Here is a 6,811-nt window from a genome sequence, read left to right as displayed (position 1 = left end):
GTAATTACTCAAGTTACAAATGTTCCATTTGTTCTGGAATGATATCAGTAAAAGTAAACAGCATTTATTCTCAAGACTTGTATTTGGAAAACAGTTTCAATTCTGCAATGGATATGAAAATTAGTGTCTAATAGCTAAAATAAGAAACAGTGATTGACCGTAGCTGTTCTGTGCTTTTGTCAAATGAGTGTGACCAATTCTTGAGAAAACTGTTTGCATTAAAGATTACAATTAAATTTTCCCAAAGCAGCAGAGAGAATCTGCTAAGTGACAAATGAGTGAGGTGTTATCTATTGGAAAGCTTGAAATGGTTATGTATAACATCTCTTATTCATCTCCTTTTCATTTCATGCAGCATTTGCATCCTTGAGAAGTTTATTAAATTTAAGTTTAGATTCAAAGCACCTGTCCATAGGCTCAAGTACTTAAAAAACACTTTCAAATCAATACCTCTTTATTTACTATGCATTCATCAAGCACCTACTATGTGCTATGCACAGGAAGTGCCATCACATTATTTTCAAGCAGTTCAGAATCTATCTGGATAGACAGATCTTATAAATGACTAAAAATAGCAATAATAAGACAAATGCTTCACTTGAAGACCATTCCAGCTTCATTTGAAGAATATACCAAAAATGCTGCTATGGGAAGTTAGAATGGCCAATTCTGGAAGAATTAGGAAAGGCATGGAAGAGCAGGGGATGTTCAACTTGAAAGATGTGTGCAGGTGGCAGACACAAGGTGGGGTTGAGGGCACTTAGAAAGGGAATGTGATGGTCTGAGATACCATAGCTCTGAACTTGGGCAGTGGCAGGGTGATGGAGAATGGAGGACAGGAATTTGAGAACTCTTGCAGAGATAGACCTGGGAGGACTGATCCCCTATTGGTCTTGGAAAGTGACAGAAAGTGATCTCAGAGTTCTATGGATGGCAAATAACATATGTATTAGAAAAGACTAGAGAAGGAGCAGAATGAGGAAAAAGGTAAACGGAGTCTAGCAGGCCTTGTTTGTTTTCTGCCTCTAATCTCCTGGGATTTCTTGATCACTTCCCTGCATACCAGTTCCTGGTGTGTTTTCACTCTTAACCCTTGAGCGCAGCCAGATCCGGGGTCTCCTTGTCAGGGGCTGACCTCAGCCTGCTTAAACTCCTTTGCCTGCATGCACAGAAGGCAGAATGTGGAAGGGAATTTACTAAGGAAATTAAGGACTCTAGGACCAGCCCTTAACCAAAAACTGACATAGCAATGGAATATAAATACTTCTCCATCCTTGCTCCTAGCTAGAACTGCTTTGATATCATGAAATATACCAGTATTTTTTCCAATTTTAACACTCCTATGAATCACTTGGAGGATTGTATTAAAATGTGTATTTCAGTTTGGTAGAACTAGTATGGGGTCTGAGATTTTGCACATCTAGCAAGTTTTCTAGTGATGTTGACCTGCCGGTGTATGGACCACACTTTGTGTTGCTAGGAGTTCCACTATCTCCAGAGTCCCTCGAGTGACTGAATCACAATTGCTTCTCCTTCCCCATGGGCTTTCGCTAGACATTGCTTCCTTACTTAACATCTTTCTCTTCCAATTCCGCTTCTCCTCTTCCATACTAGATTTTTCTGGAAACATTTCTAATAAGTCACTGTCACAGGAATCTTCATTTCAGCATGTGTGTCTGGAAAATCCAACCTAATACAGAGTCCAGGAGTTTGATTTTTGGACATGTTATATTTGAGGTGCCAAAGAAATACACAAAATGAAATGTCCATTAGTTAATAAGCACTAGTGATAACCATGCCTTCATTCTTTCGGTTCTCCCTTCTTAGCAACGAGTGTCCTGAGAATACAGGGCATTTAAGCAGACCTCTGGTGTCTCAGGTTTGTCCCTCACAATTGGAAAGAGTAAGTTTCTTTTGTTGTATTCTTGTTTGAAGTCTTTGAGAGTTGATAATCTATGTACTGTATCCCATTAGCCAGAATATTCTGCTGTCTGAGTGCTTTTCAGATATTAACATATATATGAACAACCCATGGATCTTGTTTAAACACAAGTTCTGGTTCTGTAGATCTGGGAAGAAACCAAAGATTCTGTGTTTCTGACAAGCTACCTGGTAATACTGCCACTGTTGGTCTGCAGACAATGTGAACTATACTTTGAGAAGCAGGATTCTAAAACACACTTCACAGGTTTAATTTTCAAGGAAATACTCTGAGATTGAATGAGGCACTGATAGCAACAGCAGTAGTAGAAGTAGTGATGGTAGTAGTAATAGCTGACATTTATTATTTACATTTAGTAAGTACACACACTCTGTGTTAAGCTCTACTCAAATTATCCTACAAATACCAACTCATTTATTCCTCACAATAATGCTGATATATAAGAATAAAAAAAGGTTGATCTTTATTCCAAGGGTTTTAATAAGTTAACAATTGTTCCATATGGAAAACCTCAGGATATATTGGTGGTAGGCTATAAAAGTCCAAATATTTAGAGTTGTTTTGCTAGTAACCACATCATTTCCAAAAGGAGAGGGCATGTTTCGGAAATGAACATAGCCTAACACATTCTTTCCAGGGAGTGATGGAAAAGAACCAGAAAATGTATATGAGGGAGCAATGTGTGAGGAGGCCTCCTTGGGTGACCGTTGTGGGTGACCACCTATTGCAGTTGTTAGATTTATTTCAAAACTCAGTTTAATCTCCACTTCACCCCACCCCTGTGACTCAGTTTTAAGCAGTTGAGTTTGAAAATGACAAGGATGACTCAAGCATTGACATCTCTGTGAAAACAGGAGACACCTCCTCCCACCCTCAGCAATCTTTGTTTTCTTCCAAATGCTAAGAACCCACACTTAACACACACACAGACATACACATACATACACAGAGTAAGATATGTACAGAAATTTTTGAGTTGATCAAAATAAATACTTCTCCAAATTAAATTTATTCTTACTTTTTTTTTTTTTTTTTTGAGACGAAGTCTCGTTCTGTCACCCAGGCTGGAGTGCGGTAGCATGGTCTTGACTCACTGCAACCTCCACCTCCTAGGTTCAAGCGATTCTCCTACCTCAGCCTCCCGAGTAGCTGGGATTACAGGCAGGCACCACCATACCTGGGTAATTTTTGTATTTTTAGTAGAGACGGGGTTTCACCATGTTGGTTAGGCTGGCCTCGAACTCCTGACCTCGTGATTCACCTGCCTTGGCCTCCCAAAGTGCTGGGATTACAGACATGAGCCACCGCACCCAGCTATTCTTACTTCTAAAGAAAACTGAAATAACGTTCAAATAGCAATCAAAAGGGGAGTATATCACTATATTTTCTTGTTTTCAGAAATCAAAAGTTATTATCAGATAGATACATAGTTGTAAAGAGAAACTGTTTTCCTTTTAAATAAAGGTTTTGTTGTTGTTGTTGTTTTTGTTGTTGTTGTTTTAAATAGTGACAAGGTCTTGCTATGTTTCTCAGGCTGGTCTTGGACTCCTGAGCTCAAGCAATCCACCCACCTCGGCATCCCAAAGTGCTGGGATTACAGGCACGAGCCACTAACTAAGGCTTTATTTTATGAACAAGAAGACTAGCTATGGCTTGAAAGAAAAGTAGAGTCATATCTATTTTTATCTCATTAAATATCTAGGATCTTTTATGATGTGTTATGGCTACCCACTAAGTAACAGATTTAAAGACTTAGTTTGTTAAGAGGGAGCAGAAGGGAACATGCTGACTATCTGGTAGGGTAGATAACATGATATACCCCTGGGCTATGAATTAACGTGGGGTGATGTGAGAGCACATTCTTTTTGGTGTTATCACATGTGTGAAGTAATCATAAGATATAACTGTGATGAATCCAATTTCAAAAATCTACTCTCTATAAGAGATGCATCTCTAGCACCTGGAGAGATGAGACAATGGCAAACTCAGGCAGGAGAAGTTGGAATCCGGTTGCATCACTTAAACCTATTCAGCAAATCAGCTAGGAGCTGGTGGTGGGATTCTAACCAGAGGATGAATATAGTGTTGGGTGTTTAGAACTGGAAGTAGTCTCTCCTGTTATTAGAAAAAGAAATTATGAGTTTGACAGAAATTCCCAAACTGTATTATATGAAACAGTAGGTGTTGTGAATGAGAGAATTAAATGAACTCGTTTGTCAAGTAAGTTCGGGAAACCTCGTATGCCATATTTGCTTGTGGAGATTCACGAGGCACACACACATATGAAAGGTTCTGAGGAGTCCTGCTTTTTGTTTAAGTTTGTTCAAAACAGATTCTCACAAATGAATATTTGCTCATCTCATCTCATCACATAAACCTTTTTTTATTGTTGTTTTTAAACACAAAATAACATCCCATGGAAATAGTATTCTGTGGAACTCAGTTCAGGAAATGAGAGAGAATTTTTGGAGAAGCTCCTTGAGTTCAGGGAGGGGTGCCATCACATGACCAGTAGGTTAAGTTGAGGAGCCCATACTTCATTAAAAGATATAGCCATAATACTTGGCAGGTGATGTACTACAGGCAAACTGAAAGACAAGGTTGAGTTGAAAAACTGTTGACAAGTTAAAAGTCTTGCCTAGGAATTAAGCCAATTGATTGACTTGAATTACTTAAGAAATAAGTAATCTGTGCTCAGTGGTCATTTATGTCTGTGCCTTTGCGTGTGTTGGGGGGTGGAGGGGAGTGAGGGGGTGTTGGTAGTGGTGGTAAGGGATGTAGCTTTACTCTGTTTCTTGTAAATAAAATGCTCATTCTTATTTTTATAAAATTGTAAAAACAAAAACCTCTAATTTATCCAGGTCTTGGAAATAGAATGATTATTTTTTTTGAAGAAAAAACAGCAACATCTGACTATTTGCAATTAGATGGCCCAGTCTGGATTCTTTTTTTTTTCTTTTTTTTTTTTTTTTTTTTCGGTGGAGTCTCACTCTGTTGGCTTGCCTGGTGTGCAGTGGTGTGATCTCAGCTCACTGCAACCTCCACCTCCCGCATTCAAGTGATTCTCCTGCCTTAGCCTCCCGAGTAGGTGGGACTACAGGTATGCACCACCACACCTAGCTCATTTTTGTATTTTTAGTAGAGACAGCGTCTCATCATGTTAGCCAGGTTGGTCTCGGACTCCTGACCTCAGGCAATCTGCCTGCCTTGACCTCCCAAAGTGCTGAGATTATAGGCATGAGCCACCGCTCCGGCCCCCTGGATTCTTGAACAGGGTAGCAAATGAAACCATGTTACCCTGGGGTCTAGGAATGGTTACACCTCACACAGAGCCACAGCCCAAAGTCAGAAACTGGCTAAGATTTGTAGGAAGAAGTAAAGCCATGAATAAGAGAACTTGAAGTTGGAATTGTGCTCTTCCCACCTGCGCTTCCCCCTCACTATCTCTTTTGCTTGAATTGTTGATGCCTTTAGTGACATTTTGGAAATTCTCAACTGCCGTGGAGGGGAATGGGGGATTTCTGTTTCACCACTCTTCCTTTTTTAATTCTTGTCTTTGTTCAGTTTGTGGCCCTCGTGCCATCCTGATGCTGAGCTGTCACTTCAGGCTTGTTAGTCAAATTATGGTGATTAATGCAAACAGCCAACATGAACTTTGGGCTGCTCAGATGTTAGATAACCCACATGCTGGCAAAGAGCCATCTTTCTACATATCCTAAGTGACTCAGACACCTTTCAACACCAAAGTAGCTCTTCCTCAAGCACAGAACCCTGTGATTCTTAAGTGACTCAGACACCTTTCAAAACCAAAAGACAGCCTTCTGGTATTTGATATAAATTTGATGGCCAAGTTCTTTTCAGAAGATAAAATTAATGAGGCTGTTCAGAAACAAATGGCTTTAGGTGCAAAGTAGTTGTTTTCTATTGACCCTGACCATGTATATGAGGTTGATCTTTCCTAGTGGTTTTGCAACAGAATCAAGTCTCTGTCATTCTTTCTTCTAAATGTGGTCATTTTCCTTAACTGGGTTTTAGAAACACGTAAGAACCCACCCCCATTCCTAGTTGGGCTTTTATATGTGATAAATGGTTATGTGTCCTTTGCTTTCCTAATTTGAAAAAGATGATTTGCAGACTATCAGAAAAAGAAATATAAGATATTTAAGAAATATTACACGCTTAGAACTTTGAGGGTTTCTTGTTTATTACATAATAAGGAAGCCCCAGTTCTGTAATTCTCCAATGTGTCACCAAACATTCTGACCTAATATAAATTTAGAGCTCTTGCCAAAAGGGATTTCTTATCTAGATAGGTGTTAAAAAAAAAAAGTCAACTATGAGAAAGATGTTCCATCAACATAAACCGAAGTTTTATGCTGGGGAATACCCTGTGAAATCAGCCATTTCCATTAATGCATTACACTATGATTCTGTGAAGTATTTTCAGAAGGGCTAACACAGGGAGCATTTTGATGTAGTTGGGTTTGGTCATGTAACCACAATCACCATCAATATACAGAACATGCAATCACTCCAAAAATGTCCCTCATGCTGCATGTAGTCAGTCACTCTGCAACATCCTAGCCTTCCACCAACCACTGATTTATTTTATCTCTGTTTGCTCTTTCAACATATGCTGTATGATATCATATAAACGGAATTGTACAGAATGTAGTTTTTTCAGTCTTGTTTCTTTTACTTAGAATAATGCTTTTGAGATTTATCCATATTATTGCATGTGTCACTAGTTCACTACTTTTTATTTCTGGGTGCATTCATTATATAGACAAACCATAGCTTGTTTATTCATCTAATAGTTGAAGGACATTTGGCTTGTTTTCAGTTTTTTGGCAATAATACCCTCTAAAC

Source organism: Trachypithecus francoisi, unplaced genomic scaffold (genome assembly GCF_009764315.1).
Source record: "Trachypithecus francoisi isolate TF-2019V2 unplaced genomic scaffold, Tfra_2.0 Lachesis_group0, whole genome shotgun sequence".
In the NCBI taxonomy this organism is placed as follows: Eukaryota; Metazoa; Chordata; class Mammalia; order Primates; family Cercopithecidae; genus Trachypithecus; species Trachypithecus francoisi.
This window is presented reverse-complemented; position numbering follows the sequence as displayed.